This window comes from Fusarium keratoplasticum, chromosome 6 (assembly GCF_025433545.1).
Source record: "Fusarium keratoplasticum isolate Fu6.1 chromosome 6, whole genome shotgun sequence".
Classification (NCBI taxonomy): domain Eukaryota; kingdom Fungi; phylum Ascomycota; class Sordariomycetes; order Hypocreales; family Nectriaceae; genus Fusarium; species Fusarium keratoplasticum.
Window position 1 is genome coordinate 3316156 of NC_070534.1, and position 13234 is coordinate 3329389.

The window sequence follows — 13234 nt, forward strand, 5'->3', positions numbered from 1 at the left end:
CCCGGCTTCGTGGTGTGAAGGAAATGGCTGATCAATTACTTTGCCGACCGCGACGCGCCACCAGTTGGCGCGCGCTGGGCTTCAAACTTCGTCAGGCGACACCCAGACCTCAAGACGCGTTTTTTTCGGAAGTACGACTACCAGAGAGCCAAGTGCGAAGATCCAGCTATTATCCGTAATTGGTTTACGCTTGTGGCGAATACAATCGCGAAGTACGGCATCCGATCAGATGATTTCTACAACGTTGATGAGACTGGCTTTATGATGGGCATAATTCAGAGCGGAATGGTCGTCACAGGCACAGATAGGCGTGGAAAGCCAAAATCAGTGCAGCCCGGAAACCGGGAATGGATTACGGTCATTCAGGCGATCAATGCGGATGGCCAAGCGATCTCGCCGTTCATCATCGGTGCGGGCCAATATCACCTCGCCAACTGGTACCGGGATAGTAACCTCCCGGGCGATTGGGCTATTGCAACGACCCAAAATGGCTGGACCGATAACGAGACCGGTCTCGAGTGGCTCAAGCACTTTGACCGGTGCACAGCCAAGCGATCAAATAGTCGCTATCGTCTTCTAATCCTTGATGGCCACGAAAGTCACCACTCAATCGAATTCGAGAGATATTGTGAGGAGAAGAAGATCATCAGGCTTTGTATGCCACCTCATTCATCTCATATACTGCAGCCCCTTGACGTCGGGTGCTTTAGCGTGCTTAAGAACGCTTACGGCCAAGAAATAGAGCATCTGATCAGATGCTCTATAACTCACGTTTCAAAGACTGAGTTCTTTCCGGCCTTCTACGCCGCATTTCAGGCCACCATGACGGAAAAGAATATTAAGTCAGCCTTCAGAGGGGGCCGGGCTTGTTCCTCTTGACCCGGAAAGTGTGGTCTCGAAACTTGATGTGCAGCTACGGACTCCAACACCGGCTGAGGAGGTGGCTAAACCGTCGACCCCTTGGGTTTCAAAGACCCCAAAGACCGTGCTTGAGGCTCAATCTCAGTCAGATTACCTCGAGAGACGAGTTATAAGGCACAAAAGTAGCTCCCCAGAGTCAATTCTAGAAGCTATACGGTCTTCTTCTAAGGGAACAAAGATAGTTATGCATAAGGTTGCCTTACTTGAGGCTAGGGTTAAAGAACTTGAACAGGCAAATGAGATACTAAGCCGGCGCCGGAGGGCAAAAAAAGGACCCGACTACAGAAAAGAGGGGTAATGACAGTAGAGGAAGGAAGGCAAGCAATTGATCAGATGGATATAGATGCGCAGGTAGTGGCAGAATCGTCGAGAAGTGGTAATCAAGGGAGGTCAGCGCGACCGGGGGTTCGGCATTGTGGTGTCTGCGGCAAGCCCGGTCATAATGCAAGAACATGTCAGGTAGTGATTGAGACATCTGGGGAAGAGTATAGCGAGTAATTTCAATTGATTAAATGGTTTGTTGTGTTTTTATAGTGATTTCTATCTTAAAGGTTAAAAAAAAGTGTCCGGTTCGCTTGCTGTCCGGCTCGCTATACATGTACGTTAGCTATTAATATAACTTAGTTATACTTAATACCTTAAGTATATTACTAGATATAACTTATAAACCCCTTATTTAAAATAATACTAATAACCCTCTATTAATATAAACCTAATATAACTAATTTATCTCTTAGGAAAGATATAATTATTATATATTAATAGCTCTTATTTAATAGATTATTTATATTACCTTAAATAATATTAAATATAATAGCTACTTAGGCTATTCTTATTAATAACTACTAATAGGTTTTACTTACTAATTACCTAACTATGCCTATCGCCCCTGCCCCTGCTAACCTAGATAAGGAAATAGATAATATAAATAGCTTTAATAATAAGGATATTAAATAACTCCGGGCTTAGATTATTATTATAAGCGCCGAGATAGATAATATATGCGACCTTATTAAAAGGATAGGTAAAAATTAGCGCGCCTAAAACGCGAAATACCTTAATAATATCTAAACTATTAGTAATATAATAGCTATAGCTATAAATAAAAGAGATATAAGAGAAATCTTAAAGCTAACCCCTTTAGAACTATTTAATAAGACCGCCTATAAGCTACCTATATTCTTTATCTACCTAAAGGCATTTATAATATATTACCTAATATAATTTATCTTAGCTACCAGTAAAGTCTAATATACTATAAGGAGACTTAAGGGCTATGCTATAATATAATTTAAACCTATTATAAGGGAATACCTTATAGTCTTAGCTAATTAGTACTTACCTTATACCTATTACTTTTACTTAGACTATAAAGCCTTTAAGGTAATACTTTAGTAAGCCTTTAGAATAATTAATAAAAAAGCATAAGCTAAAAGAGAAATTAAGGCACTTTAATAAATTTAATTTATCTTAGAGTATAGGATTAAATACTTTTAGCTTACCTTAAAACTTAATTAGAATTAGGAACCCTTAATATCCCTTTTTTTTAATAAACTTAAGAAAAAAATATAAGCTAAACTCTATAAAAAAAAATAATTAAATACCTTTATTAATTATATTAATAAGGTAATTAAGATTAATAATTAGTAATTCTCTTAGAAAAAACTTTAGAATCCTAAGTTTAATAATAAAAATAATAACCTCTACTTTAATATTAATTAAGGTAAAAAGAGGTAGAATAATACCTCATATAGTATTAACCTAGGACCTATAAAGCTTAAAGTAACTTAATAAGGACCTAAGGATATTAAATATTATTATTATTATAAAAAGGGCTATAACGTATTTCATAAGCAAGTGCAACAGACAAGCAAGTGCAACAAAAATCCCTCACCTTACATCTTCTCTATTTGATCAATTAATTTACAATCACCCAACATGTCAGGCCCTAGTAATGAGGCTAGAATGCTTCTAGCACTTCAAGCCATTCAAAATAACCCAAAATTAAGTCTCCGACGGGCTGCTACTATCTATAAGGTCCATTATTGGACCTTACATCGCCGACAGCAAGGCATTCAATCTCGACGTGATACTATCCAGAAATCACGTCGGCTATCTGATCTAGAGGAACAGATCCTCATTCACTTTATTCTCGACCTAGATTCGCGAGGATTTCCCCCCCGGCTTCGTGGTGTGAAGGAAATGGCTGATCAATTGCTTGCCGACCGCGACGCGCCACCCGTTGGCACGCATTGGGCTTCAAACTTCGTTAAGCGACACCAAGAGCTTAAGACGCGTTTTTTTCGGAAATACGACTACCAGAGAGCCAAGTGCGAAGATCCAACCATTATCCGCGATTGGTTTCGGCTTATGGCGAATACAATCGCGAAGTATGGCATCCGATCAGATGATATCTATAACTTTGACGAGACTGGCTTCCTTATGGGTATGATTGCAAGCGGAATGGTCGTCACAGGCTCAGAAAGGCGTTCAAAGCCAAAATCAGTGCAGCCTGGAAACCGGGAATGGATTACGGTCATTCAAGCGATCAATACGGAAGGCTGGGCGATCCAACCGTTTATCATCGGTGCGGGCCAATATCACCTCGCCAACTGGTACCGAGAAAGCAACCTCCCGGGCGATTAGGCTATTGCGACGACCCAAAATGGCTAGACCGATAATAAGACTAGTCTCGAGTGGCTCAAGCACTTTGATCGATGCACAATCAATCGATCAATTGGTTCCTATCGTCTCTTGATCCTTGATAGCCACGAAAGCCACCAGTCCATCGAATTCGAGAGATATTATGAGGAAAAGAAGATTATCCGGCTTTGTATGCCACCTCATTCATCTCATCTACTCCAGCCTCTTAATATCGGGTGCTTTAGCGTGCTAAAGCAAGCTTATAGTCGAGAAATAGAGCGATTGATCAGATACTCTATAACCCACGTTTCAAAGACCAAGTTCTTTCCGGCCTTCCACGCAGCACACGAGGCCACTATGACTAAAAGAAATATCAGGGGGGCTTTTAAAGGAGCTGGCCTTGTTCCTCTTGACCCAGAAACTGTGGTCTCAAAGCTTAATATGCAGCTACGGACTCCAACGCCTGCCGAGGAGGGGGCTAAACCCTTAACCCCTTGGATCTCAAGGACCCCAAAGACTATGCTTGAGGCTGGATCTCAGTCTAAATACCTTGAAAGACGGATTAGAAGGCATCAAAGTAGCTCTCCAGAGTCAATCCTTGAAGCTCTACAGTCCCTTGCAAAAGGAACAAAGGCTATTATGCATAAGGTTGCCTTATTAACTGCTGAGGTCAAAGATCTTCGAGAGGCAAATGAGATATTAAGCCGGCGCCGGAGGGCAAAAAGGACTAGACTGCAGCGAAGAGGGGTAATGACAGTAGAGGAAGGCAGGCAAGCAATTGATCAGATGGATGCTAATGCGCAGGTAGTGGCCGAATCGTCGAGGAGTGGTGGTCGAGGAAGGTCGGTCGGACCGGGTATTCGGCGCTGTGGTGTATGCGGTAAGCCCGGCTATAATGCAAGGACCTATCAGGCAGTGATTGAGACATCTGGGGAAGAGTATAGCGAGTAGTTTTAATTGATCAAATGGTTTATGGTGTTTTTCTTGCGATCTCTAGTAGGAAGGTTAGGATTTTTGTTGCACTTGCTTGTCTATTGCACTTGCTTATGAAATACGTTAAAGCTAATAAATATAAAAAGAAGTAATAAAATATCTAAGAAAAGCGCTATAAGCCCTATAAATAATAAGTACTCCCTAAAGGTAAAAAATAAATAAGGGCTATCTAGGTAAATAATAAACTATAAATAGCTATTTATATTACTAAGATACTCAGAATAATATAAATAGGATATAATAAAATAGGCTTATAACTAAAAGAAATTATTATATTTTATTAATTTACTTACTTAATAAAGAATTAAGCTAAAGGTAATTATATAATTAGTAATATTATAGGCTAATAACTTTATGAATTAATATTACCCCTAAGGACTAAGTAATTATACCTTATAGACTTAATAGTTTAGAGGCTATTATTAAAACCCTATAAGGGAAAAGATTAATAAAGGACTTTATTATAATAGCGGATTATCGCTATAACTAGGCGCATAGAACCTAAGTAAGAGGAACTTATAGTATTAAGCTCGACCTAATAACTAATAAAGAGATAATATAATAAGCCACTATATAATAACTAAATTAAGAAAATAAATAGATACTATAAACTTAATAACCGCGATAATTACTCTATGGGAGCATAGATATAATAAGAACTTAATACTATCTAAGCCCGCTAGCATAAGCATAATTAATATATAGCGCTATGGGAAGATAACTATAAAATCCTCCTTAAGGAAGAAACCAATTAGCGCTACTAGACTAGCTTAGCTATATAATATATCTAGCTAGCTAAAGAATAATAAAACATCGATGATATAGAAGATATCTATATCTAGGTATATTATGAGGAATTAGCTATAAACCCTTAATAGCTAGAACTATAGCTTAATCTACTAAATGACCTATATATTATATCTATATACCTATAATATAAAGAAATCTCTTAGGTATTATATAAGAATTACCTCTATAATACCTATATCACTAATAAGTAATAAAATAATTATTTTCTAGTCCTATTATTATAGCTAAATACTAAGCTTTACTTAGCCTATAAAACCTATTAATATAAGGTTAATAAGTAATATAAAAAACTTAGCGTCACTATATTATATTTCTATTTTATTAAGGAAAGAGCTATTAGCTTAGAATAATAGATTATTATTATTATATAGCGAATTATTATAAAATAAAAGGAAGCATTAGATAGAAGCTACCTTAATATAGAAGTAACCCTCTACTGCGAGGAAATATACCTATAATATAGATAAGAGGTATTAATTACCTATAACCGGCTAGAATAAATAGCAAAGGAAGGATTTAATTTCCTTACTTACTAAGGAAATATTATTAATAGGGAATAATATAAAGGAATCTAATTATACCTTAGGAAAGATTATAGACTTATTAATAAGGTCTTATAAGAATATACTAATTATATTAGACGAGGAGACCTCGATAGGGTCTACTTAAGATTATAATAAAGAGACTATACCTATTAAGACAAAAGGGATAGGGTAATAAAATAAAGCTACTAGGAATAGATTAATAATTAAATAAATAACTATAATTATAAAGTATGCGCGAATAATAAATATAAATTTAATTACCTTAGCTATATTATTAAAAAGTTAAAAAACTAAATACCCTATTTAGTATAAGGCGATAGATAAATAAATATAAGAGAATATTACCCTAAAAGGCCCTTTATTTTATAAATAAAATATATTAATAATAATACCTAGAATTAAAAGTATAAGTTAAGGGAGAATAATTAAATACTTTAGTAGATAATAGAGCTAAGTAGAATTACTTTAACCTAATAATAATAAATAGACTTAAGCTATTATAGAGGTATAAATAAAAGCCTTATTTAGTTATTAACCTAGAAGAAACCCCTTTTAATTATAATAATAAAGTTATTAATTATAAGATTAATTACCTTAAGGTTTTTATTAAAAGAAAGAACTAAGAGATATTATTTAATATTATACCTAATAAGTATTATAACCTTATACTTAGGTACTTATAGTTATAATACTATAACTTATATTTTAATTAAAAAACTAACTAAGTATTCTTTTTTAATAATAAAGCGCCCTCTATAATAAATAATAACTTAGGATATAATATAAGATCTTAAACTTTTACTAAAGATATTAGAGAAGCTAAGAAAAGGTAAATATAAGATACCTCTTTACCTAAAGAGATATAATATAAATACTATAATAAATAAAAATAATAAGACTAGTGAATAATTATATATATTATAAAATAACTCTATAAGTTAAAAGAAAACCTTAAGTAAATAAAATAAATATTAAGAAAAAAATAACTTAAGAATATTTTATTATAATATTATATTTATAAGAAGCTCTTTATAGAAAAACTTAAAATAGGTTTACCTAAATATATATATTATAACTTAGAAATAGAATTTATTAATAAAAAATAACCTAGCTTTAATAAACTCTATTTACTTAATAAAGCTTAATTACCTATATTAAAGAAATATATTAAAGATATATTATAGAAAAGATATATTAAAAAAAATAAGTTATTTATTAAATATCTTATTATATTTATTCTAAAAAAGAATAATAAGCTCTAATTTTATATTAACTTTAGAATACTTAATATTATTATATTTAAGGATTAAATATCGCTACCCCTTATTAGTGAGTTAAAGAATTAATTATTTAAGATAAAATACTTTATAACTCTTAACCTTAAAGGAGCCTATAATCTTATCTAAATTAAAGAGGGATATAAATAAAAAACTACTTTTTATACTAAATATAGACTATTTAAGTACCTTATTATGCCTTTTAGACTTATTAATATATCTATTATATTTTAATAAATAATTAATAATATATTATAAGAATATCTAGATATATTTATTATATATTACCTAGATAATATCTTTATCTTCTTTAAAATAAAAAAAAAATATATAAATTATATCTATAAGGTATTATAAATACTATAAGACGCTAAGTTATTAATAAAACCTAAGAAAAGCAAATTCTATATCTTAGAAGTAGAATTTCTTAGATATATTATCTTATATAATAAGATATATATAGACCTTAAGAAGGTCTTAGTAATTAGAGATTAAAAGGAACTAACTAATATTAAGGAAATATAAGCCTTCCTTAGTTTTATTAATTATTATTATAGATTCTTTTAATAATTTAGGAAAATTACTATATTATTAATTAACCTTATAAAAAAGGATAAGATATTTATATTTAGGGATAAGGCTAAAAGAGCCTTTAATATAATTAAGGAACTTATCCTAAGCGAACTAATACTTAAGATATTTAACCTATCTTAGTAGATTAAACTCAAAGTAGATGCCTTAGACTTTATACTAAGCGCTTAGATTAGATAATAAGACGATAAAGGACTTTTATACCTTATCGCATTTTACTCCTATAAGCTATATAAAGTAGAACTTAATTACCTTATTTATAATAAGGAATTCTTAGTAATAATAAATACCTTTAAGGAATTTTAATATTATCTTTTAAGAAATAAATATTAGATTAAGGTATATATAGATTATAAGAATATTACTTATTTTGCAAAAACCTAAGAACTTAGCGGATAATAATTATAATATATTAAATACCTTTTAAAATTTAATTATATTATTCTTTATATTAAAGGAATAGAGAATAGTAGGGCAAATGCTATTAGCTAATAACCTAACCTAAATATTAAGAAAATTAAAATAAAAAAATAATTCTTATAATTTATATAAAAAGGATATCTTAAATAATAAATAATCGCCTATATTAAGTAATAAATATTATTATATTACTTAATAAATAATTAAAAGAATTAAATTATTGCTAATATTACCCTTAGTAAACTTAGGAGACTTATAATTAGATAAATAGACTAGGTAAGAAGCTAATAAGGCATAATTATATATTAGAAATATATCTTTATATTAAAGAAATATATAAAAGAATTTATTAAATATTATTATTAGATTATAAAATATAATAAGAAACTTAATAATAGAGATTTTTAAGAAATAATATATTAATACTTTATATAAGAAGACCTCATAGCGGGATTAAATAGCTACCTCGATTATAGAATATATTATGACTATATATAGCTAAGAGATAAGCACCTACTAAAGCTATATAAATATGACTAAGCTATAGGAATACCTTATATTACTATTAGAAGCACTTATATTATAGAATAGGGTAATTTACTTCTTAGGCAAATTTAAAAATATAATATAAAACTCCCATAACGTACATGTATAGCGAGCCGGACAGCAAGCGAACCGGACACTTTTTTTTAACCTTTAAGATAGAAATCACTATAAAAACACAACAAACCATTTAATCAATTGAAATTACTCGCTATACTCTTCCCCAGATGTCTCAATCACTACCTGACATGTTCTTGCATTATGACCGGGCTTGCCGCAGACACCACAATGCCGAACCCCCGGTCGCGCTGACCTCCCTTGATTACCACTTCTCGACGATTCTGCCACTACCTGCGCATCTATATCCATCTGATCAATTGCTTGCCTTCCTTCCTCTACTGTCATTACCCCTCTTTTCTGTAGTCGGGTCCTTTTTGCCCTCCGGCGCCGGCTTAGTATCTCATTTGCCTGTTCAAGTTCTTTAACCCTAGCCTCAAGTAAGGCAACCTTATGCATAACTATCTTTGTTCCCTTAGAAGAAGACCGTATAGCTTCTAGAATTGACTCTGGGGAGCTACTTTTGTGCCTTATAACTCGTCTCTCGAGGTAATCTGACTGAGATTGAGCCTCAAGCACGGTCTTTGGGGTCTTTGAAACCCAAGGGGTCGACGGTTTAGCCACCTCCTCAGCCGGTGTTGGAGTCCGTAGCTGCACATCAAGTTTCGAGACCACACTTTCCGGGTCAAGAGGAACAAGCCCGGCCCCTCTGAAGGCTGACTTAATATTCTTTTCCGTCATGGTGGCCTGAAATGCGGCGTAGAAGGCCGGAAAGAACTCAGTCTTTGAAACGTGAGTTATAGAGCATCTGATCAGATGCTCTATTTCTTGGCCGTAAGCGTTCTTAAGCACGCTAAAGCACCCGACGTCAAGGGGCTGCAGTATATGAGATGAATGAGGTGGCATACAAAGCCTGATGATCTTCTTCTCCTCACAATATCTCTCGAATTCGATTGAGTGGTGACTTTCGTGGCCATCAAGGATTAGAAGACGATAGCGACTATTTGATCGCTTGGCTGTGCACCGGTCAAAGTGCTTGAGCCACTCGAGACCGGTCTCGTTATCGGTCCAGCCATTTTGGGTCGTTGCAATAGCCCAATCGCCCGGGAGGTTACTATCCCGGTACCAGTTGGCGAGGTGATATTGGCCCGCACCGATGATGAACGGCGAGATCGCTTGGCCATCCGCATTGATCGCCTGAATGACCGTAATCCATTCCCGGTTTCCGGGCTGCACTGATTTTGGCTTTCCACGCCTATCTGTGCCTGTGACGACCATTCCGCTCTGAATTATGCCCATCATAAAGCCAGTCTCATCAACGTTGTAGAAATCATCTGATCGGATGCCGTACTTCGCGATTGTATTCGCCACAAGCGTAAACCAATTACGGATAATAGCTGGATCTTCGCACTTGGCTCTCTGGTAGTCGTACTTCCGAAAAAAAAACGCGTCTTGAGGTCTGGGTGTCGCCTGACGAAGTTTGAAGCCCAGCGCGCGCCAACTGGTGGCGCGTCGCGGTCGGCAAGTAATTGATCAGCCATTTCCTTCACACCACGAAGCCGGGGGGGGAAATCCTCGCGAATCTAGGTCGAGAATAAAGTGAATAAGGATCTGTTCCTCTAGATCAGATAGTCGGCGTGAATTAGGAATAGTATTGACTCGGGCTTGGATGCCATTATATCGGTCAAATAGTGTTGAATGCTTGACTTGGTAGAGCTTTGCGGCACCTCTAAGACTTAGTTTTGGTGTATTTTGATGGGCTTGAAGTGCAAGAAGGATTCTAGCCTCTTTATTAGACTGTGACATGCTGGGTGGTTAAGAATCAATTGATCAAATAGAGATAATGTAGGTTGAGGGATTTTTTGTCCGGTTCGCTTGCTGTCCGGCTCGCTATACATGTACGTTATAATAAGAAAATAAATAAATAATAAGTCCTAGATAAATTATAATATAACCTTATATATGAAATATATAGCTACTAATTATATAAATACTAAGGAATTAATAAAACCCTAAAATAAGTTAAAATAATATTTATATTTCTTAGAATAAAGAAAATTATTTTAATAATTATTAACTAATGCGACCTTTATATAAAAACTAAGGTATGACGCTATAAACCCTATGGAAAGCTATAACTACTCCCGGTTATAAAATAACTATAGGATTTAATTACTATGAATTTTATTACTAAATTACCCCTATTAGAAGAACTAACGTACATAATAAGCGAGTACACCAGACAAGTAAGTGCACCAAAAATCCCTCAACCTACATCACTTCCATTTGATCAATTAATTCTCAACAACCAAACATGCCTCAATCAAATAAAGAAGCTAGATTACTTCTTGCACTTCACGCCCTTCAAAATAACCCAAAATTAAAGCTACGACCTACTGCAAGACTCTATCAGGTTAACTATTATGCCTTGCGTCGTCGGCACAATAGCATTCAGTCTCAGCGCGATACTACTCCCAAATCACGCAAATTATCCGATCTAAAGGAACAGATCATAGTTCAGTTCATTCTCGACCTAGATTCGCGAGGGTTTCCCCCGCGACTACGTAGTATAGAAGAAATAGCCAACCGACTGCTCGCTAACCGCGACGCGCCACCCATCGGCAAGCGCTAGGCTTCTAACTTCGTCAAGCGACACAATAAACTCAAGACGCGTTTTTTTCATAGATACGACTACCAGAGGGCCAAATGCGAAGATCCAGCCGAGATTCGAAAGTAGTTCAAGCTCGTGGAGAACACAATCGCCAAATATGGTATCAACCTTGCCGATATCTACAACTTTAATGAGGTTGGCTTTCTAATGGGCGTCATTGCAAGCGGAATAGTCGTCACGGGCTCCGAAAGACGTGAAAAACCGAAATCAGTGCAGCCTAGAAACAGGGAATGGATTACTATCATCCAGGCGATCAATGCGGAAGGCCGAGCGATCCCGCCGTTCATCATAGGTGCGGGCTAATATCACCTCGCCAACTGGTACCGAGACAGCAACCTCCCGGACGACTAGGCTATTGCAACGTCTCCCAATGGCTGGACCGATAATGAGCTAGGGCTTAAGTGGCTAAAGCACTTTGATCGGTGCATAAAGACGCGATCAGTTGGTCGCTATCGTCTTCTGATCCTCGATAGTCACGAAAGTCACCATTCTCTCGAGTTTGAGAAATATTGCCAGGCAAACAAGATTATTACACTCTGTATGCCGCCTCATTCGTCTCACCTGCTTTAGCCCCTTAATATCGGGTACTTTAGCCTACTCAAGAAGGCATATGGTCGAGAAATCGAGCATCTAATCCGATGCTCGATAACCCACGTTTCCAAGACCGAGTTCTTTCCCGCCTTTTACGCCGCATTCCGGGCCACTATGACGGAGAAAGACATCAAGGCGGCTTTTAGAGGGGCCAGGCTTATTCCACTTGACGCGGAAAGTGTGATTTTGAAGCTTAATATGCAGCTACGGACCCCGACGCCGGTCGAGGAGGAGACCGGCCCCTCTACTACTTAGGTTTCAAAGACGCCAAAGACTATCCTTAAGGCCGAATCTCAGTCTGAATACCTCGATAGACGAATCAGAAGGCATAAAAGTAGCTCTCCAGAGTCAATTCTAGAGGCATTAAAGTCTCTTTCTAAGGGAACAAAGGCAATAATATATGAGAATGCCTTATTGAGGGCAGAGAACCGCGACCTTCGACAGGCAAATGACCTACTAAGTCGACGCCGGAGGGCAAAAAGGACCCAATTACAAAAAGGAGGAGTAATGACAGTAGGGGAAGCAAGGAGAGCAATTAATCAGATTAGTGTAGATGGGCAGGTAGAGGGCGAATCGTCGAGAGGTGGTGGTCAAGGAGGGTCAGCGAGACCGAGGGAAAGGCGCTATGGAGGATGCGGAAAGACAGGACATAATATAAGAACATGTCAGATAATTATGGAAATATCTAAAGAAGAGTGCAGCGATTAATTTTAATTAATTAGGTGACTTGTTGTGTTTTTCTGGTGATTCCTATTTTAAAGGTTAAGATTTTTGGTGCACTCACTTGTCCGGTGCACTCGCTTATTATGTACGTTAATATCTCTAATATTATATTAATTATAAATAAACTAACTAGGTTAAGAAATTACTAGTTGCCTAGCTAGCTTATAATATAGCTATAAATAAAAATATAAAGATTATATTAGCTTATACTAATTTTAGATTTATATTAAATATATATTAATAAACGCGAGATATTATTATTAACCTAAAAGTAATTCTTATTAGCGACTAGCTAAAAAACCTATATAAGGAAATATAAATAAAACTTAAGTTTATTAGAAATAAAATAATATATTATATTAATAATAAAAAGATTAAAGGATTAATCTTCTCGGAGGGGGATATAATCTATCTTGTAATAAAAAATATTAAAACTAAATAATAAAATA